The following is a 20,013-nucleotide window of genomic DNA, read 5'->3' on the forward strand; positions in this document are numbered from 1 at the left end:
CAGTTTGCCCTGTTGCATGGCTTACTTTCAGAGACTCGCTAGTTTATCGTATTGCTTGGTTGTCGCGAAAGTGAAAAGTAGGGCCTGCCCGGGATTTGAACCCGGGACCTCCTGCACCCAAAGCAGGAATAATACCCCTAGACCAACAGGCCGCACAAGGAAGCAGGTGTGCACCCCGCCACCTACTGAAATCTTGCCGCACTTGCTAGTTGCAGCATCCAATATGGACCATATTCTCAAAGAGGTTTCTTAATCCGACACCTACAACATGAGCTGTGCTGAGGACCAGTGTATGTGATGGCTGAAAGAGCTGCTTGAGTTGTGTGACAGTATGTCGATCGTGTGAAGTGCAAATGTTATCGTGTCACGCACCATCCGCCCACTAGATGGCGTGGTGTGACAGCAAGCACTTTTCGACAGTACTCTGTGTCCATAGCTGTTTTCATAGCTAGGCTGCTTCCAGCACAAGGCATCCACCATACGAAAGTGGCTGTTCCGCGATTTTGATTACCTGACCCTTAGACATCATTTCATGTACGAATACTGGCACGAATTCTCGCTACATTCCAAGTTGCTCCCTCCACTTTCAGCCTACTTGGTTGCTTCATTAGCCACGCAAACACTTCCTGAGGACGCTACATGCAATATATCGCAGCTTATCGGTTTAATGTCAAGATGCAGCTCAATTTAAGTCTGCTAGAGGCACCCGGTTCCATGGTGTAATGGTTAGCACTCTGGACTTTGAATCCAGCGATCCGAGTTCGAGTCTCGGTGGAACCTGACTCTGTTTTGCGATCGTTTCTAGAAATGTGTACGAGCTGGTAGTTGGAATTGTATAACCAGAATTTTAGCTAGGATCATGTAATGCTAATTGTTACTAGCAGTCCACAAGTGAATGGGGAACGCTCCAAATGCTTATGCTTTTGCTACTAGGATTAATAACGGCACGTAAGGGGTTCAACTGCGAGAAGACGACCTCAGCTGCTTGCCCCAGCATGTCTCCGTCTTGGGTGCTGCATGCGCGTGAATTTAACAAACGTGCATGCGATGTACTAGTTCCTGGGAAACGAATCGAATCGTTGTACGTGTCAGTCTTTAGGTATAGATATAAGTAATCGAAGACGGCTTAATCCTGCTTCGTAGATTGCTTTTCACAAGATGCACTTGCCAATATCATTGGCCGGTGGCCCGACACGCAGTTTGCCCTGTTGCATGGCTTACTTTCAGAGACTCGCTAGTTTATCGTATTGCTTGGTTGTCGCGAAAGTGAAAAGTAGGGCCTGCCCGGGATTTGAACCCGGGACCTCCTGCACCCAAAGCAGGAATAATACCCCTAGACCAACAGGCCGCACAAGGAAGCAAGTGTGCACCCCGCCACCTACTGAAATCTTGCCGCACTTGCTAGTTGCAGCATCCAATATGGACCATATTCTCAAAGAGGTTTCTTAATCCGACACCTACAACATGAGCTGTGCTGAGGACCAGTGTATGTGATGGCTGAAAGAGCTGCTTGAGTTGTGTGACAGTATGTCGATCGTGTGAAGTGCAAATGTTATCGTGTCACGCACCATCCGCCCACTAGATGGCGTGGTGTGACAGCAAGCACTTTTCGACAGTACTCTGTGTCCATAGCTGTTTTCATAGCTAGGCTGCTTCCAGCACAAGGCATCCACCATACGAAAGTGGCTGTTCCGCGATTTTGATTACCTGACCCTTAGACATCATTTCATGTACGAATACTGGCACGAATTCTCGCTACATTCCAAGTTGCTCCCTCCACTTTCAGCCTACTTGGTTGCGTCATTAGCCACGCAAACACTTCCTGAGGATGCTACATGCAATATATCGCAGCTTATCGGTTTAATGTCAAGATGCAGCTCAATTTAAGTCTGCTAGAGGCACCCGGTTCCATGGTGTAATGGTTAGCACTCTGGACTTTGAATCCAGCGATCCGAGTTCGAGTCTCGGTGGAACCTGACTCTGTTTTGCGATCGTTTCTAGAAATGTGTACGAGCTGGTAGTTGGAATTGTATAACCAGAATTTTAGCTAGGATCATGTAATGCTAATTGTTATTAGCAGTCCACAAGTGAATGGGGAACGCTCCAAATGCTTATGCTTTCGCTACTAGGATTAATAACGGCACGTAAGGGGTTCAACTGCGAGAAGACGACCTCAGCTGCTTGCCCCAGCATCTCTCCGTCTTGGGTGCTGCATGCGCGTGAATTTAACAAACGTGCATGCGATGTACTAGTTCCTGGGAAACGAATCGAATCGTTGTACGTGTCAGTCTTTAGGTATAGATATAAGTAATCGAAGACGGGTTAATCCTGCTTCGTAGATTGCTTTTCACAAGACGCACTTGCCAATATCATTGGCCGGTGGCCCGACACGCAGTTTGCCCTGTTGCATGGCTTACTTTCAGAGACTCGCTAGTTTATCGTATTGCTTGGTTGTCGCGAAAGTGAAAAGTAGGGCCTGCCCGAGATTTGAACCCGGGACCTCCTGCACCCAAAGCAGGAATAATACCCCTAGACCAACAGGCCGCACAAGGAAGCAGGTGTGCACCCCGCCACCTACTGAGATCTTGCCGCACTTGCTAGTTGCAGCATCAAATCTGGACCATATTCTCAAAGATGTTTCTTAATCCGACTCCTACAACATGAGCTGTGCTGAGGTCAAGTGTATGTGATGGCTGAAAGAGCTGCTTGAGTTTTTTGATAGTATGTCGATCGTGTGAAGTGCAAATGTTATCGTGTCACGCACCATCCGCCCACTACGTGGCGTTGTGTGACAGCACGCACTTTTCGACAGTACTCTGTGTCCATATCTGTTTTCATAGCTAGGCTGCTTCCAGCACAAGGCATCCACCATACGAAAGTGGCTGTTCCGCGATTTTGATTACCTGACCCTTTGACATCATTTCATGTACGAATACTGGCACGAATTCTCGCTACATTCCAAGTTGCTCCCTCCACTTTCAGCCTACTTGGTTGCTTCATTAGCCAAGCAAACACTTCCTGAGGACGCTACATGCAATTAATCGCAGCTTATCGGTTTAATGTCAAGATGCTGCTCAATTTAAGTCTGTCAGAGGCACCCGGTTCCATGGTGTAATGGTTAGCACTCTGGACTTTGAATCCAGCGATCCGAGTTCGAGTCTCGGTGGAACCTGACTCTGTTTTGCGATCGTTTCTAGAAATGTGTACGAGCTGGCAGTTGGAATTGTATATCCAGAATTTTAGCTAGGATCATGTAATGCTAATTGTTAATAGCAGTCCACACGTGAATGGGGAACGCTCCAAATGCTTATGCTTTTGCTACTAGGATTAATAACGGCACGTAAGGGGTTCAACTGCGAGAAGACGACCTCAGCTGCTTGCCCCAGCATCTCTCCGTCTTGGGTGCTGCATGCGCGTGAATTTAACAAACGTGCATGCGATGTACTAGTTCCTGGGAAACGAATCGAATCGTTGTACGTGTCAGTCTTTAGGTATAGATATAAGTAATCGAAGACGGCTTAATCCTGCTTCGTAGATTGCTTTTCACAAGACGCACTTGCCAATATCATTGGCCGGTGGCCCGACACGCAGTTTGCCCTGTTGCATGGCTTACTTTCAGAGACTCGCTAGTTTATCGTATTGCTTGGTTGTCGCGAAAGTGAAAAGTAGGGCCTGCCCGGGATTTGAACCCGGGACCTCCTGCACCCAAAGCAGGAACAATACCCCTAGACCAACAGGCCGCACAAGGAAGCAGGTGTGCACCCCGCCACCTACTGAAATCTTGCCGCACTTGCTAGTTGCAGCATCCAATATGGACCATATTCTCAAAGAGGTTTCTTAATCCGACACCTACAACATGAGCTGTGCTGAGGACCAGTGTATGTGATGGCTGAAAGAGCTGCTTGAGTTGTGTGACAGTATGTCGATCGTGTGAAGTGCAAATGTTATCGTGTCACGCACCATCCGCCCACTAGGTGGCGTGGTGTGACAGCACGCACTTTTCGACAGTACTCTGTGTCCATAGCTGTTTTCATAGCTAGGCTGCTTCCAGCACAAGGCATCCACCATACGAAAGTGGCTGTTCCGCGATTTTGATTACCTGACCCTTAGACATCATTTCATGTACGAATACTGGCACGAATTCTCACTACATTCCAAGTTGCTCCCTCCACTTTCAGCCTACTTGGTTGCTTCATTAGCCACGCAAACACTTCCTGAGGACGCTACATGCAATAAATCGCAGCTTATCGGTTTAATGTCAAGATGCAGCTCAATTTAAGTCTGCTAGAGGCACCCGGTTCCATGGTGTAATGGTTAGCACTCTGGACTTTGAATCCAGCGATCCGAGTTCGAGTCTCGGTGGAACCTGACTCTGTTTTGCGATCGTTTCTAGAAATGTGTACGAGCTGGTAGTTGGAATTGTATAACCAGAATTTTAGCTAGGATCATGTAATGCTAATTGTTATTAGCAGTCCACACGTGAATGGGGAACGCTCCAAATGCTTATGCTTTTGCTACTAGGATTAATAACGGCACGTAAGGGGTTCAACTGCGAGAAGACGACCTCAGCTGCTTGCCCCAGCATGTCTCCGTCTTGGGTGCTGCATGCGCGTGAATTTAACAAACGTGCATGCGATGTACTAGTTCCTGGGAAACGAATCGAATCGTTGTACGTGTCAGTCTTTAGGTATAGATATAAGTAATCGAAGACGGCTTAATCCTGCTTCGTAGATTGCTTTTCACAAGACGCACTTGCCAATATCATTGGCCGGTGGCCCGACACGCAGTCTGCCCTGTTGCATGGCTTACTTTCAGAGACTCGCTAGTTTATCGTATTGCTTGGTTGTCGCGAAAGTGAAAAGTAGGGCCTGCCCGGGATTTGAATCGGGGACCTCCTGCACCCAAAGCAGGAATAATACCCCTAGACCAACAGGCCGCACAAGGAAGCAGGTGTGCACCCCGCCACCTACTGAGATCTTGCCGCACTTGCTAGTTGCAGCATCCAATCTGGACCATATTCTCAAAGAGGTTTCTTAATCCGACTCCTACAACATGAGCTGTGCTGAGGACCAGTGTATGTGATGGCTGAAAGAGCTGCTTGAGTTGTGTGACAGTATGTCGATCGTGTGAAGTGCAAATGTTATCGTGTCACGCACCATACGCCCACTACGTAGCGTTGCGTGACAGCACGCACTTTTCGACAGTACTCTGTGTCCATAGCTGTTTTCATAGCTAGGCTGCTTCCAGCACAAGGCATCCACCATACGAAAGTGGCTGTTCCGCGATTTTGATTACCTGACCCTTAGACATCATTTCATGTACGAATACTGGCAAGAATTCTCGCTACATTCCAAGTTGCTCCCTCCACTTTCAGCCTACTTGGTTGCGTCATTAGCCACGCAAACACTTCCTGAGGACGCTACATGCAATAAATCGCAGCTTATCGGTTTAATGTCAAGATGCTGCTCAATTTAAGTCTGCTAGAGGCACCCGGTTCCATGGTGTAATGGTTAGCACTCTGGACTTTGAATCCAGCGATCCGAGTTCGAGTCTCGTTGGAACCTGACTCTGTTTTGCGATCGTTTCTAGAAATGTGTACGAGCTGGTAGTTGGAATTGTATAACCAGAATTTTAGCTAGGATCATGTAATGCAAATTGTTAATAGCAGTCCACACGTGAATGGGGAACGCTCCAAATGCTTATGCTTTTGCTACTAGGATTAATAACGGCACGTAAGGGGTTCAACTGCGAGAAGACGACCTCAGCTGCTTGCCCCAGCATCTCTCCGTCTTGGGTGCTGCATGCGCGTGAATTTAACAAACGTGCATGCGATGTACTAGTTCCTGGGAAACGAATCGAATCGTTGTACGTGTCAGTCTTTAGGTATAGATATAAGTAATCGAAGACAGCTTAATCCTGCTTCGTAGATTGCTTTTCACAAGACGCACTTGCCAATATCATTGGCCGGTGGCCCGACACGCAGTTTGCCCTGTTGCATGGCTTACTTTCAGAGACTCGCTAGTTTATCGTATTGCTTGGTTGTCGCGAAAGTGAAAAGTAGGGCCTGCCCGGGATTTGAACCCTGGACCTCCTGCACCCAAAGCAGGAATAATACCCCTAGACCAGCAGGCCGCACAAGGAAGCAGGTGTGCACCCCGCCACCTACTGAAATCTTGCCGCACTTGCTAGTTGCAGCATCCAATATGGACCATATTCTCAAAGAGGTTTCTTAATCCGACACCTACAACATGAGCTGTGCTGAGGACCAGTGTATGTGATGGCTGAAAGAGCTGCTTGAGTTGTGTGACAGTATGTCGATCGTGTGAAGTGCAAATGTTATCGTGTCACGCACCATCCGCCCACTAGGTGGCGTGGTGTGACAGCACGCACTTTTCGACAGTACTCTGTGTCCATAGCTGTTTTCATAGCTAGGCTGCTTCCAGCACAAGGCATCCACCATACGAAAGTGGCTGTTCCGCGATTTTGATTACCTGACCCTTAGACATCATTTCATGTACGAATACTGGCACGAATTCTCGCTACATTCCAAGTTGCTCCCTCCACTTTCAGCCTACTTGGTTGCTTCATTAGCCACGCAAACACTTCCTGAGGACGCTACATGCAATAAATCGCAGCTTATCGGTTTAATGTCAAGATGCAGCTCAATTTAAGTCTGCTAGAGGCACCCGGTTCCATGGTGTAATGGTTAGCACTCTGGACTTTGAATCCAGCGATCCGAGTTAGAGTCTCGGTGGAACCTGACTCTGTTTTGCGATCGTTTCTAGAAATGTGTACGAGCTGGTAGTTGGAATTGTATAACCAGAATTTTAGCTACGATCATGTAATGCTAATTGTTATTAGCAGTCCACACGTGAATGGGGAACGCTCCAAATGCTTATGCTTTTGCTACTAGGATTAATAACGGCACGTAAGGGGTTCAACTGCGAGAAGACGACCTCAGCTGCTTGCCCCAGCATCTCTCCGTCTTGGGTGCTGCATGCGCGTGAATTTAACAAACGTGCATGCGATGTACTAGTTCCTGGGAAACGAATCGAATCGTTGTACGTGTCAGTCTTTAGGTATAGATATAAGTAATCGAAGACGGCTTAATCCTGCTCCGTAGATTGATTTCACAAGACGCACTTGCCAATATCATTGGCCGGTGGCCCGACACGCAGTTTGCCCTGTTGCATGGCTTACTTTCAGAGACTCGCTAGTTTATCGTAGTGCTTGGTTGTCGCGAAAGTGAAAAGTAGGGCCTGCCCGGGATTTGAATCCGGGACCTCCTGCACCCAAAGCAGGATAATACTCCTAGACCAACAGGCCGCACAAGGAAGCAGGTGTGCACCCCGCCACCTACTGAGATCTTGCCGCACTTGCTAGTTGCAGCATCCAATCTGGACCATATTCTCAAAGAGGTTTCTTAATCCGACTCCTACAACATGAGCTGTGCTGAGGACCAGTGTATGTGATGGCTGAAAGAGCTGCTTGAGTTGTGTGACAGTATGTCGATCGTGTGAAGTGCAAATGTTATCGTGTCACGCACCATCCGCCCACTACGTAGCGTTGCGTGACAGCACGCACTTTTCGACAGTACTCTGTGTCCACAGCTGTTTTCATAGCTAGGCTGCTTCCAGCACAAGGCATCCACCATACGAAAGTGGCTGTTCCGCGATTTTGATTACCTGTCCCTTAGACATCATTTCATGTACGAATACTGGCAAGAATTCTCGCTACATTCCAAGTTGCTCCCTCCACTTTCAGCCTACTTGGTTGCGTCACTAGCCACGCAAACACTTCCTGAGGACGCTACATGCAATAAATCGCAGCTTATCGGTTTAATGTCAAGATGCTGCTCAATTTAAGTCTGCTAGAGGCACCCGGTTCCATGGTGTAATGGTTAGCACTCTGGACTTTGAATCCAGCGATCCGAGTTCGAGTCTCGGTGGAACCTGACTCTGTTTTGCGATCGTTTCTAGAAATGTGTACGAGCTGGTAGTTGGAATTGTATAACCAGAATTTTAGCTAGGATCATGTAATGCAAATTGTTAATAGCAGTCCACACGTGAATGGGGAACGCTCCAAATGCTTATGCTTTTGCTACTAGGATTAATAACGGCACGTAAGGGGTTCAACTGCGAGAAGACGACCTCAGCTGCTTGCCCCAGCATGTCTCCGTCTTGGGTGCTGCATGCGCGTGAATTTAACAAACGTGCATGCGATGTACTAGTTCCTGGGAAACGAATCGAATCGTTGTACGTGTCAGTCTTTAGGTATAGATATAAGTAATCGAAGACGGCTTAATCCTGCTTCGTAGATTGCTTTTCACAAGACGCACTTGCCAATATCATTGGCCGGTGGCCCGACACGCAGTCTGCCCTGTTGCATGGCTTACTTTCAGAGACTCGCTAGTTTATCGTATTGCTTGGTTGTCGCGAAAGTGAAAAGTAGGGCCTGCCCGGGATTTGAATCGGGGACCTCCTGCACCCAAAGCAGGAATAATACCCCTAGACCAACAGGCCGCACAAGGAAGCAGGTGTGCACCCCGCCACCTACTGAGATCTTGCCGCACTTGCTAGTTGCAGCATCCAATCTGGACCATATTCTCAAAGAGGTTTCTTAATCCGACTCCTACAACATGAGCTGTGCTGAGGACCAGTGTATGTGATGGCTGAAAGAGCTGCTTGAGTTGTGTGACAGTATGTCGATCGTGTGAAGTGCAAATGTTATCGTGTCACGCACCATCCGCCCACTACGTAGCGTTGCGTGACAGCACGCACTTTTCGACAGTACTCTGTGTCCATAGCTGTTTTCATAGCTAGGCTGCTTCCAGCACAAGGCATCCACCATACGAAAGTGGCTGTTCCGCGATTTTGATTACCTGACCCTTAGACATCATTTCATGTACGAATACTGGCAAGAATTCTCGCTACATTCCAAGTTGCTCCCTCCACTTTCAGCCTACTTGGTTGCGTCATTAGCCACGCAAACACTTCCTGAGGACGCTACATGCAATAAATCGCAGCTTATCGGTTTAATGTCAAGATGCTGCTCAATTTAAGTCTGCTAGAGGCACCCGGTTCCATGGTGTAATGGTTAGCACTCTGGACTTTGAATCCAGCGATCCGAGTTCGAGTCTCGTTGGAACCTGACTCTGTTTTGCGATCGTTTCTAGAAATGTGTACGAGCTGGTAGTTGGAATTGTATAACCAGAATTTTAGCTAGGATCATGTAATGCAAATTGTTAATAGCAGTCCACACGTGAATGGGGAACGCTCCAAATGCTTATGCTTTTGCTACTAGGATTAATAACGGCACGTAAGGGGTTCAACTGCGAGAAGACGACCTCAGCTGCTTGCCCCAGCATCTCTCCGTCTTGGGTGCTGCATGCGCGTGAATTTAACAAACGTGCATGCGATGTACTAGTTCCTGGGAAACGAATCGAATCGTTGTACGTGTCAGTCTTTAGGTATAGATATAAGTAATCGAAGACGGCTTAATCCTGCTTCGTAGATTGCTTTTCACAAGACGCACTTGCCAATATCATTGGCCGGTGGCCCGACACGCAGTTTGCCCTGTTGCATGGCTTACTTTCAGAGACTCGCTAGTTTATCGTATTGCTTGGTTGTCGCGAAAGTGAAAAGTAGGGCCTGCCCGGGATTTGAACCCTGGACCTCCTGCACCCAAAGCAGGAATAATACCCCTAGACCAGCAGGCCGCACAAGGAAGCAGGTGTGCACCCCGCCACCTACTGAAATCTTGCCGCACTTGCTAGTTGCAGCATCCAATATGGACCATATTCTCAAAGAGGTTTCTTAATCCGACACCTACAACATGAGCTGTGCTGAGGACCAGTGTATGTGATGGCTGAAAGAGCTGCTTGAGTTGTGTGACAGTATGTCGATCGTGTGAAGTGCAAATGTTATCGTGTCACGCACCATCCGCCCACTAGGTGGCGTGGTGTGACAGCACGCACTTTTCGACAGTACTCTGTGTCCATAGCTGTTTTCATAGCTAGGCTGCTTCCAGCACAAGGCATCCACCATACGAAAGTGGCTGTTCCGCGATTTTGATTACCTGACCCTTAGACATCATTTCATGTACGAATACTGGCACGAATTCTCGCTACATTCCAAGTTGCTCCCTCCACTTTCAGCCTACTTGGTTGCTTCATTAGCCACGCAAACACTTCCTGAGGACGCTACATGCAATAAATCGCAGCTTATCGGTTTAATGTCAAGATGCAGCTCAATTTAAGTCTGCTAGAGGCACCCGGTTCCATGGTGTAATGGTTAGCACTCTGGACTTTGAATCCAGCGATCCGAGTTAGAGTCTCGGTGGAACCTGACTCTGTTTTGCGATCGTTTCTAGAAATGTGTACGAGCTGGTAGTTGGAATTGTATAACCAGAATTTTAGCTACGATCATGTAATGCTAATTGTTATTAGCAGTCCACACGTGAATGGGGAACGCTCCAAATGCTTATGCTTTTGCAACTAGGATTAATAACGGCACGTAAGGGGTTCAACTGCGAGAAGACGACCTCAGCTGCTTGCCCCAGCATCTCTCCGTCTTGGGTGCTGCATGCGCGTGAATTTAACAAACGTGCATGCGATGTACTAGTTCCTGGGAAACGAATCGAATCGTTGTACGTGTCAGTCTTTAGGTATAGATATAAGTAATCGAAGACGGCTTAATCCTGCTCCGTAGATTGATTTCACAAGACGCACTTGCCAATATCATTGGCCGGTGGCCCGACACGCAGTTTGCCCTGTTGCATGGCTTACTTTCAGAGACTCGCTAGTTTATCGTAGTGCTTGGTTGTCGCGAAAGTGAAAAGTAGGGCCTGCCCGGGATTTGAATCCGGGACCTCCTGCACCCAAAGCAGGAATAATACTCCTAGACCAACAGGCCGCACAAGGAAGCAGGTGTGCACCCCGCCACCTACTGAGATCTTGCCGCACTTGCTAGTTGCAGCATCCAATCTGGACCATATTCTCAAAGAGGTTTCTTAATCCGACTCCTACAACATGAGCTGTGCTGAGGACCAGTGTATGTGATGGCTGAAAGAGCTGCTTGAGTTGTGTGACAGTATGTCGATCGTGTGAAGTGCAAATGTTATCGTGTCACGCACCATCCGCCCACTACGTAGCGTTGCGTGACAGCACGCACTTTTCGACAGTACTCTGTGTCCACAGCTGTTTTCATAGCTAGGCTGCTTCCAGCACAAGGCATCCACCATACGAAAGTGGCTGTTCCGCGATTTTGATTACCTGACCCTTAGACATCATTTCATGTACGAATACTGGCAAGAATTCTCGCTACATTCCAAGTTGCTCCCTCCACTTTCAGCCTACTTGGTTGCGTCACTAGCCACGCAAACACTTCCTGAGGACGCTACATGCAATAAATCGCAGCTTATCGGTTTAATGTCAAGATGCTGCTCAATTTAAGTCTGCTAGAGGCACCCGGTTCCATGGTGTAATGGTTAGCACTCTGGACTTTGAATCCAGCGATCCGAGTTAGAGTCTCGGTGGAACCTGACTCTGTTTTGCGATCGTTTCTAGAAATGTGTACGAGCTGGTAGTTGGAATTGTATAACCAGAATTTTAGCTAGGATCATGTAATGCAAATTGTTAATAGCAGTCCACACGTGAATGGGGAACGCTCCAAATGCTTATGCTTTTGCTACTAGGATTAATAACGGCACGTAAGGGGTTCAACTGCGAGAAGACGACCTCAGCTGCTTGCCCCAGCATCTCTCCGTCTTGGGTGCTGCATGCGCGTGAATTTAACAAACGTGCATGCGATGTACTAGTTCCTGGGAAACGAATCGAATCGTTGTACGTGTCAGTCTTTAGGTATAGATATAAGTAATCGAAGACGGCTTAATCCTGCTTCGTAGATTGCTTTTCACAAGACGCACTTGCCAATATCATTGGCCGGTGGCCCGACACGCAGTTTGCCCTGTTGCATGGTCTACTTTCAGAGACTCGCTAGTTTATCGTATTGCTTGGTTGTCGCGAAAATTAAAAGTAGGGCCTGCCCGGGATTTGAACCCGGGACCTCCTGCACCCAAAGCAGGAATAATACCCCTAGACCAACAGGCCGCACAAGGAAGCAGGTGTGCACCCCGCCACCTACTGAGATCTTGCCGCACTTGCTAGTTACAGCATCCAATCTGGACCATATTCTCAAAGAGGTTTCTTAATCCGACACCTACAACATGAGCTGTGCTGAGGACCAGTGTATGTGATGGCTGAAAGAGCTGCTTGAGTTGTGTGACAGTATGTCGATCGTGTGAAGTGCAAATGTTATCGTGTCACGCACCATCCGCCCACTACGTAGCGTAGCGTGACAGCACGCACTTTTCGACAGTACTCTGTGTCCATAGCTGTTTTCATAGCTAGGCTGCTTCCAGCAGAAGGCATCCACCATACGAAAGTGGCTGTTCCGCGATTTTGATTACCTGACCCTTAGACATCATTTCATGTACGAATACTGGCAAGAATTCTCGCTCCATCCAAGTTGCTCCCTCCACTTTCAGCCTACTTGGTTGCGTCATTAGCCACGCAATCACTTCCTGAGGACGCTACATGCAATAAATCGCAGCTTATCGGTTTAATGTCAAGATGCTGCTCAATTTAAGTCTGCTAGAGGCACCCGGTTCCATGGTGTAATGGTTAGCACTCTGGACTTTGAATCCAGCGATCCGAGTTCGAGTCTCGGTGGAACCTGACTCTGTTTTGCGATCGTTTCTAGAAATGTGTACGAGCTGGTAGTTGGAATTGTATAACCAGAATTTTAGCTAGGATCATGTAATGCAAATTGTTAATAGCAGTCCACACGTGAATGGGGAACGCTCCAAATGCTTATGCTTTTGCTACTAGGATTAATAACGGCACGTAAGGGGTTCAACTGCGACAAGACGACCTCAGCTGCTTGCCCCAGCATCTCTCCGTCTTGGGTGCTGCATGCGCGTGAATTTAACAAACGTGCATGCGATGTACTAGTTCCTGGGAAACGAATCGAATCGTTGTACGTGTCAGTCTTTAGGTATAGATATAAGTAATCGAAGACGGCTTAATCCTGCTTCGTAGATTGCTTTTCACAAGACGCACTTGCCAATATCATTGGCCGGTGGCCCGACACGCAGTTTGCCCTGTTGCATGGCTTACTTTCAGAGACTCGCTAGTTTATCGTATTGCTTGGTTGTCGCGAAAGTGAAAAGTAGGGCCTGTCCGGGATTTGAACCCGGGACCTCCTGCACCCAAAGCAGGAATAATACCCCTAGACCAACAGGCCGCACAAGGAAGCAGGTGTGCACCCCGCCACCTACTGAGATCTTGCCGCACTTGCTAGTTGCAGCATCCAATCTGGACCATATTCTGAAAGATGTTTCTTAATCCGACTCCTACAGCATGAGCTGTGCTGAGGACAAGTGTATGTGATGGCTGAAAGAGCTGCTTGAGTTTTTAGATAGTATGTCGATCGTGTGAAGTGCAAATGTTATCGTGTCACGCACCATCCGCCCACTAGGTGGCGTGTTGTGACAGCACGCACTTTTCGACAGTACTCTGTGTCCATAGCTGTTTTCATAGCTAGGCTGCTTCCAGCACAAGGCATCCACCATACGAAAGTGGCTGTTCCGCGATTTTGATTACCTGACCCTTAGACATCATTTCATGTACGAATACTGGCACGAATTCTCGCTACATTCCAAGTTGCTCCCTCCACTTTCAGCCTACTTGGTTGCTTCATTAGCCACGCAAACACTTCCTAAGGACGCTACATGCAATAAATCGCAGCTTGTCGGTTTAATGTCAAGATCCTGCTCAATTTAAGTCTGCTAGAGGCACCCGGTTCCATGGTGTAATGGTTAGCACTCTGGACTTTGAATCCAGCGATACGAGTTCGAGTCTCGGTGGAACATGACTGTTTTGCGATCGTTTCTAGAAATGTGTACGAGCTGGTAGTTGGAATTGTATAACCAGAATTTTAGCTAGGATCATGTAATGCAAATTGTTAATAGCAGTCCACACGGGAACTGGGAACGCTCCAAATGCTTATGCTTTTGCTACTAGGATTAATAACGGCATGTAAGTGGTTCAACTGCGAGAAGACGACCTCAGCTGCTTGCCCCAGCATCTCTCCGTCATGGGTGCTGCATGCGCGTGCATTTAACAAACGTGCATGCGATGTACTAGTTCCTGGGAAACGAATCGAATCGTTGTACGTGTCAGTCTTTAGGTATAGATATAAGTAATCGAAGACGGCTTAATCCTGCTTCGTAGATTGCTTTTCACAAGACGCACTTGCCAATATCATTGGCCGGTGGCCCGACACGCAGTTTGCCCTGTTGCATGGCTTACTTTCAGAGACTCGCTAGTTTATCGTATTGCTTGGTTGTCGCGAAAGTGAAAAGTAGGGCCTGCCCGGGATTTGAACCTGGGACCTCCTGCACCCAAAGCAGGAATAATACCCCTAGACCAACAGGCCGCACAAGGAAGCAGGTGTGCACCCCGCCACCTACTGAAATCTTGCCGCACTTGCTAGTTGCAGCATCCAATCTGGACCATATTCTCAAAGAGGTTTCTTAATCCGACACCTACAACATGAGCTGTGCTGAGGACCAGTGTATGTGATAGCTGAAACAGCTGCTTGAGTTGTGTGACAGTATGTCGATCGTGTGAAGTGCAAATGTTATCGTGTCACGCACCATCCGCCCACTAGGTGGCGTGGTGTGACAGCACGCACTTTTCGACAGTACACTGTGTCCATAGCTGTTTTCATAGCTAGGCTGCTTCCAGCACAAGGCATCCACCATACGAAAGTGGCTGTTCCGCGATTTTGATTACCTGACCCTTAGACATCATTTCATGTACGAATACTGGCAAAAATTCTCGCTACATTCCAAGTTGCTCCCTCCACGTTCAGCCTACTTGGTTGCTTCATTAGCCACGCAAACACTTCCTAAGGACGCTACATGCAATAAATCGCAGCTTATCGGTTTAATGTCAAGATCCTGCTCAATGTAAGTCTGCTAGAGGCACCCGGTTCCATGGTGTAATGGTTAGCACTCTGGACTTTGAATCCAGCGATCCGAGTTCGAGTCTCGGTGGAACCTGAACCTGTGTTTTGCGATCGTTTCTAGAAATGTGTACGAGCTGGTAGTTGGAATTGTATATCCAGAATTTTAGCTAGGATCATGTAATGCAAATTGTTAATAGCAGTCCACACGTGAATGGGGAACGCTCCAAATGCTTATGCTTTTGCTACTAGGATTAATAACGGCATGTAAGGGGTTCAACTGCGAGAATACGACCTCAGCTCCTTGCCCCAGCATCTCTCCGTCATGGGTGCTGCATGCGCGTGCATTTAACAAACGTGCATGCGAAGTACTAGTTCCTGGGAAACGAATCGAATCGTTGTACGTGTCAGTCTTTAGGTATAGATATAAGTAATCGAAGACGGCTTAATCCTGCTTCGTAGATTGCTTTTCACAAGACGCACTTGCCAATATCATTGGCCGGTGGCCCGACACGCAGTTTGCCCTGTTGCATGGCTTACTTTCAGAGACTCGCTAGTTTATCGTATTGCTTGGTTGTCGCGAAAGTGAAAAGTAGGACCTGCCCGGGATTTGAACCCGGGACCTCCTGCACCCAAAGCAGGAATAATACCCCTACACCAACAGGCCGCACAAGGAAGCAGGTGTGCACCCCGCCACCTACTGAAATCTTGCCGCACTTGCTAGTTGCAGCATCCAATCTGGACCATATTCTCAAAGAGGTTTCTTAATCCGACACCTACAACATGAGCTGTGCTGAGGACCAGTGTATGTGATGGCTGAAAGAGCTGCTTGAGTTGTGTGACAGTATGTCGATCGTGTGAAGTGCAAATGTTATCGTGTCACGCACCATCCGCCCACTACGTGGCGTTGTGTGACAGCACGCACTTTTCGACAGTACTCTGTGTCCATAGCTGTTTTCATAGCTAGGCTGCTTCCAGCACAAGGCATCCACCATACGAAAGTGGCTGTTCCGCGATTTTGATTACCTGACCCTTAGACATCATTTCATGTACGAATACTGGCACGAATTCTCGCTACATTCCAAGTTGCTCCCTCCACTTTCAGCCTACTTGGTTGTTTCATTAGCCACGCAAACACTTCCTGAGGACGCTACATGCAATAAATCGCAGCTTATCGGTTTAATGTCAAGATGCTGCTCAATTTAAGTCTGCTAGAGGCACCCGGTTCCATGGTGTAATGGTTAGCACTCTGGACTTTGAATCCAGCGATCCGAGTTAGAGTCTCGGTGGAAACTGACTCTGTTTTGCGATCGTTTCTAGAAATGTGTACGAGCTGGTAGTTGGAATTGTATAATCAGAATTTTAGCTAGGATCATGTAATGCAAATTGTTAATAGCAGTCCACACGTGAATGGGGAACGCTCCAAATGCTTATGCTTTTGCTACTAGGATTAATGACGGTACGTAAGGGGTTCAACTGCGAGAAGACGACCTCAGCTGCTTGCCCCAGCATCTCTCCGTCTTGGGTGCTGCATGCGCGTGAATTTAACAAACGTGCATGCGATGTACTAGTTCCTGGGAAACGAATCGAATCGTTGTACGTGTCAGTATTTAGGTATAGATATAAGTAATCGAAGACGGCTTAATCCTGCTTCGTAGATTGCTTTTCACAAGACGCACTTGCCAATATCATTGGCCGGTGGCCCGAAACGCAGTTTGCCCTGTTGCATGGCTTACTTTCAGAGACTCGCTAGTTTATCGTATTGCTTGGTTGTCGCGAAAGTGAAAGGTAGGGCCTGTGCGGGATTTGAACCCGGGACCTCCTGCACCCAAAGCAGGAATAATACCCCTAGACCAACAGGCCGCACAAGGAAGCAGGTGTGCACCCCGCCACCTACTGAAATCTTGCCGCACTAGCTAGTTGCAGCATCCAATATGGACCATATTCTCAAAGAGGTTTCTTAATCCGACTCCTACAACATGAGCTGTGCTGAGGACCAGTGTATGTGATGGCTGAAAGAGCTGCTTGAGTTGTGTGACAGTATGTCGATCGTGTGAAGTGCAAATGTTATCGTGTCACGCACCATCCGCCCACTACGTGGCGTTGTGTGACAGCACGCACTTTTCGACAGTACTCTGTGTCCATAGCTGTTTTCATAGCTAGGCTGCTTCCAGCAGAAGGCATCCACCATACGAAAGTGGCTGTTCCGCGATTTTGATTACCTGACCCTTAGACATCATTTCATGTACGAATACTGGCACGAATTCTCGCTACATTCCAAGTTGCTCCCTCCACTTTCAGCCTACTTGGTTGCTTCATTAGCCACGCAAACACTTCCTGAGGACGCTACATGTAATAAATCGCAGCTTATCGGTTTAATGTCAAGATGCTGCTCAATTTAAGTCTGCTAGAGGCACCCGGTTCCATGGTGTAATGGTTAGCACTCTGGACTTTGAATCCAGCGATCCGAGTTCGAGTCTCTGTGGAACCTGACTCTGTTTTTCGATCGTATCTGGAAATGTGTACGAGCTGGTAGTTGGAATTGTATATCCAGAATCTTAGCTAGGATCATGTAATGCAAATTGTTAATAGCAGTCCACACGTGAATGGGGAACGCTCCAAATGCTTATGCTTTTGCTACTAGGATTAATAACGGCACGTAAGGGGTTCAACTGCGAGAAGACGACCTCAGCTGCTTGTCCCAGCATCTCTCCGTCTTGGGTGCTGCATGCGCGTGCATTTAACAAACGTGCATGCGATGTACTAGTTCCTGGAAAACGAATCGAATCGTTGTACGTGTCAGTCTTTAGGTATAGATATACGTAATCGAAGACGGCTTAATCCTGCTTCGTAGATTGCTTTTCACAAGACGCACTTCCCAATATCATTGGCCGGTGGCCCGACACACAGTTTGCCCTGTTGCATGGCTTACTTTCAGAGACTCGCTAGTTTATCGTAGTGCTTGGCTGTCGCGAAAGTGAAAAGTAGTTCCTGTCCGGGATTTGAAACCGGTACCTCCTGCACCCAAAGCAGGAATCATACCCCTAGACCAACAGGCCGCACAAGGAAGCATGTGTGCATGTGTGCAAATTGTTAATAGCAGTCCACACGTGAACTGGGAACGCTCCAAATGCTTATGCTTTTGCTACTAGGATTAATAACGGCATGTAAGTGGTTCAACTGCGAGAAGACGACCTCAGCTGCTTGCCCCAGCATCTCTCCGTCTTGGGTGCTGCATGCGCGTGCATTTAACAAACGTGCATGCGATGTACTAGTTCCTGGGAAACGAATCGAATCGTTGTACGTGTCAGTCTTTAGGTATAGATATAAGTAATCGAAGACGGCTTAATCCTGCTTCGTAGATTGCTTTTCACAAGACGCACTTGCCAATATCATTGGCCGGTGGCCCGACACGCAGTTTGCCCTGTTGCATGGCTTACTTTCAGAGACTCGCTAGTTTATCGTATTGCTTGGTTGTCGCGAAAGTGAAAAGTAGGGCCTGCCCGGGATTTGAACCCGGGACCTCCTGCACCCAAAGCAGGAATAATACCCCTACACCAACAGGCCGCACAAGGAAGCAGGTGTGCACCCCGCCACCTACTGAAATCTTGCCGCACTTGCTAGTTGCAGCATCCAATCTGGACCATATTCTCAAAGAGGTTTCTTAATCCGACACCTACAACATGAGCTGTGCTGAGGACCAGTGTATGTGATAGCTGAAAGAGCTGCTTGAGTTGTGTGACAGTATGTCGATCGTGTGAAGTGCAAATGTTATCGTGTCATGCACCATCCGCCCACTAGGTGGCGTGGTGTGACAGCACGCACTTTTCGACAGTACACTGTGTCCATAGCTGTTTTCATAGCTAGGCTGCTTCCAGCACAAGGCATCCACCATACGAAAGTGGCTGTTCCGCGATTTTGATTACCTGACCCTTAGACATCATTTCATGTACGAATACTGGCAAAAATTCTCGCTACATTCCAAGTTGCTCCCTCCACGTTCAGCCTACTTGGTTGCTTCATTAGCCACGCAAACACTTCCTAAGGACGCTACATGCAATAAATCGCAGCTTATCGGTTTAATGTCAAGATCCTGCTCAATTTAAGTCTGCTAGAGGCACCCGGTTCCATGGTGTAATGGTTAGCACTCTGGACTTTGAATCCAGCGATCCGAGTTCGAGTCTCGGTGGAACCTGAACCTGTGTTTTTCGATCGTTTCTAGAAATGTGTACGAGCTGGTAGTTGGAATTGTATATCCAGAATTTTAGCTAGGATCATGTAATGCAAATTGTTAATAGCAGTCCACACGTGAATGGGGAACGCTCCAAATGCTTATGCTTTTGCTACTAGGATTAATAACGGCATGTAAGGGGTTCAACTGCGAGAATACGACCTCAGCTCCTTGCCCCAGCATCTCTCCGTCTTGGGTGCTGCATGCGCGTGCATTTAACAAACGTGCATGCGATGTACTAGTTCCTGGGAAACGAATCGAATCGTTGTACGTGTCAGTCTTTAGGTATAGATATAAGTAATCGAAGACGGCTTAATCCTGCTTCGTAGATTGCTTTTCACAAGACGCACTTGCCAATATCATTGGCCGGTGGCCCGACACGCAGTTTGCCCTGTTGCATGGCTTACTTTCAGAGACTCGCTAGTTTATCGTATTGCTTGGTTGTCGCGAAAGTGAAAAGTAGGGCCTGCCCGGGATTTGAACCCGGGACCTCCTGCACCCAAAGCAGGAATAATACCCCTACACCAACAGGCCGCACAAGGAAGCAGGTGTGCACCCCGCCACCTACTGAAATCTTGCCGCACTTGCTAGTTGCAGCATCCAATCTGGACCATATTCTCAAAGAGGTTTCTTAATCCGACACCTACAACATGAGCTGTGCTGAGGACCAGTGTATGTGATGGCTGAAAGAGCTGCTTGAGTTGTGTGACAGTATGTCGATCGTGTGAAGTGCAAATGTTATCGTGTCACGCA

General features: G+C 47.9%; 26 non-coding genes across 26 annotated transcripts; 16 read left to right on the forward strand and 10 right to left on the reverse strand.

The window, feature by feature from the left end:
• Nucleotides 1–80: 80 nt before the first annotated feature.
• On the reverse strand, nucleotides 81–152 carry Trnap-ugg (transfer RNA proline (anticodon UGG)). The gene has a single exon. It is a non-coding gene; the product is annotated as a tRNA-Pro (tRNA).
• Nucleotides 153–708: 556 nt separating this feature from the next.
• On the forward strand, nucleotides 709–780 carry Trnaq-uug (transfer RNA glutamine (anticodon UUG)). Its single transcript has one exon. It is a non-coding gene; the product is annotated as a tRNA-Gln (tRNA).
• A 496-nt stretch (nucleotides 781–1,276) lies between these two features.
• Nucleotides 1,277–1,348, reverse strand: Trnap-ugg (transfer RNA proline (anticodon UGG)). Its single transcript has one exon. It is a non-coding gene; the product is annotated as a tRNA-Pro (tRNA).
• A 556-nt stretch (nucleotides 1,349–1,904) lies between these two features.
• On the forward strand, nucleotides 1,905–1,976 carry Trnaq-uug (transfer RNA glutamine (anticodon UUG)). The gene has a single exon. It is a non-coding gene; the product is annotated as a tRNA-Gln (tRNA).
• A 1,124-nt stretch (nucleotides 1,977–3,100) lies between these two features.
• Nucleotides 3,101–3,172, forward strand: Trnaq-uug (transfer RNA glutamine (anticodon UUG)). The gene has a single exon. It is a non-coding gene; the product is annotated as a tRNA-Gln (tRNA).
• Nucleotides 3,173–4,296: 1,124 nt separating this feature from the next.
• Nucleotides 4,297–4,368, forward strand: Trnaq-uug (transfer RNA glutamine (anticodon UUG)). Its single transcript has one exon. It is a non-coding gene; the product is annotated as a tRNA-Gln (tRNA).
• A 1,124-nt stretch (nucleotides 4,369–5,492) lies between these two features.
• Trnaq-uug (transfer RNA glutamine (anticodon UUG)) lies at nucleotides 5,493–5,564 on the forward strand. The gene has a single exon. It is a non-coding gene; the product is annotated as a tRNA-Gln (tRNA).
• A 496-nt stretch (nucleotides 5,565–6,060) lies between these two features.
• Trnap-ugg (transfer RNA proline (anticodon UGG)) lies at nucleotides 6,061–6,132 on the reverse strand. Its single transcript has one exon. It is a non-coding gene; the product is annotated as a tRNA-Pro (tRNA).
• Nucleotides 6,133–6,688: 556 nt separating this feature from the next.
• Trnaq-uug (transfer RNA glutamine (anticodon UUG)) lies at nucleotides 6,689–6,760 on the forward strand. Its single transcript has one exon. It is a non-coding gene; the product is annotated as a tRNA-Gln (tRNA).
• Nucleotides 6,761–7,882: 1,122 nt separating this feature from the next.
• Nucleotides 7,883–7,954, forward strand: Trnaq-uug (transfer RNA glutamine (anticodon UUG)). Its single transcript has one exon. It is a non-coding gene; the product is annotated as a tRNA-Gln (tRNA).
• A 1,124-nt stretch (nucleotides 7,955–9,078) lies between these two features.
• Nucleotides 9,079–9,150, forward strand: Trnaq-uug (transfer RNA glutamine (anticodon UUG)). The gene has a single exon. It is a non-coding gene; the product is annotated as a tRNA-Gln (tRNA).
• A 496-nt stretch (nucleotides 9,151–9,646) lies between these two features.
• On the reverse strand, nucleotides 9,647–9,718 carry Trnap-ugg (transfer RNA proline (anticodon UGG)). The gene has a single exon. It is a non-coding gene; the product is annotated as a tRNA-Pro (tRNA).
• A 556-nt stretch (nucleotides 9,719–10,274) lies between these two features.
• Nucleotides 10,275–10,346, forward strand: Trnaq-uug (transfer RNA glutamine (anticodon UUG)). Its single transcript has one exon. It is a non-coding gene; the product is annotated as a tRNA-Gln (tRNA).
• A 1,123-nt stretch (nucleotides 10,347–11,469) lies between these two features.
• Trnaq-uug (transfer RNA glutamine (anticodon UUG)) lies at nucleotides 11,470–11,541 on the forward strand. Its single transcript has one exon. It is a non-coding gene; the product is annotated as a tRNA-Gln (tRNA).
• A 496-nt stretch (nucleotides 11,542–12,037) lies between these two features.
• On the reverse strand, nucleotides 12,038–12,109 carry Trnap-ugg (transfer RNA proline (anticodon UGG)). The gene has a single exon. It is a non-coding gene; the product is annotated as a tRNA-Pro (tRNA).
• Nucleotides 12,110–12,664: 555 nt separating this feature from the next.
• Nucleotides 12,665–12,736, forward strand: Trnaq-uug (transfer RNA glutamine (anticodon UUG)). The gene has a single exon. It is a non-coding gene; the product is annotated as a tRNA-Gln (tRNA).
• A 496-nt stretch (nucleotides 12,737–13,232) lies between these two features.
• Trnap-ugg (transfer RNA proline (anticodon UGG)) lies at nucleotides 13,233–13,304 on the reverse strand. Its single transcript has one exon. It is a non-coding gene; the product is annotated as a tRNA-Pro (tRNA).
• A 556-nt stretch (nucleotides 13,305–13,860) lies between these two features.
• Trnaq-uug (transfer RNA glutamine (anticodon UUG)) lies at nucleotides 13,861–13,932 on the forward strand. Its single transcript has one exon. It is a non-coding gene; the product is annotated as a tRNA-Gln (tRNA).
• A 1,122-nt stretch (nucleotides 13,933–15,054) lies between these two features.
• On the forward strand, nucleotides 15,055–15,126 carry Trnaq-uug (transfer RNA glutamine (anticodon UUG)). Its single transcript has one exon. It is a non-coding gene; the product is annotated as a tRNA-Gln (tRNA).
• Nucleotides 15,127–15,624: 498 nt separating this feature from the next.
• Trnap-ugg (transfer RNA proline (anticodon UGG)) lies at nucleotides 15,625–15,696 on the reverse strand. The gene has a single exon. It is a non-coding gene; the product is annotated as a tRNA-Pro (tRNA).
• Nucleotides 15,697–16,252: 556 nt separating this feature from the next.
• Trnaq-uug (transfer RNA glutamine (anticodon UUG)) lies at nucleotides 16,253–16,324 on the forward strand. The gene has a single exon. It is a non-coding gene; the product is annotated as a tRNA-Gln (tRNA).
• Nucleotides 16,325–16,820: 496 nt separating this feature from the next.
• Trnap-ugg (transfer RNA proline (anticodon UGG)) lies at nucleotides 16,821–16,892 on the reverse strand. The gene has a single exon. It is a non-coding gene; the product is annotated as a tRNA-Pro (tRNA).
• Nucleotides 16,893–17,448: 556 nt separating this feature from the next.
• Nucleotides 17,449–17,520, forward strand: Trnaq-uug (transfer RNA glutamine (anticodon UUG)). Its single transcript has one exon. It is a non-coding gene; the product is annotated as a tRNA-Gln (tRNA).
• Nucleotides 17,521–18,524: 1,004 nt separating this feature from the next.
• Trnap-ugg (transfer RNA proline (anticodon UGG)) lies at nucleotides 18,525–18,596 on the reverse strand. The gene has a single exon. It is a non-coding gene; the product is annotated as a tRNA-Pro (tRNA).
• Nucleotides 18,597–19,152: 556 nt separating this feature from the next.
• Nucleotides 19,153–19,224, forward strand: Trnaq-uug (transfer RNA glutamine (anticodon UUG)). Its single transcript has one exon. It is a non-coding gene; the product is annotated as a tRNA-Gln (tRNA).
• A 498-nt stretch (nucleotides 19,225–19,722) lies between these two features.
• Trnap-ugg (transfer RNA proline (anticodon UGG)) lies at nucleotides 19,723–19,794 on the reverse strand. The gene has a single exon. It is a non-coding gene; the product is annotated as a tRNA-Pro (tRNA).
• Nucleotides 19,795–20,013: the final 219 nt, after the last annotated feature.

This window comes from Schistocerca gregaria, chromosome 2 (assembly GCF_023897955.1).
Source record: "Schistocerca gregaria isolate iqSchGreg1 chromosome 2, iqSchGreg1.2, whole genome shotgun sequence".
In the NCBI taxonomy this organism is placed as follows: domain Eukaryota; kingdom Metazoa; phylum Arthropoda; class Insecta; order Orthoptera; family Acrididae; genus Schistocerca; species Schistocerca gregaria.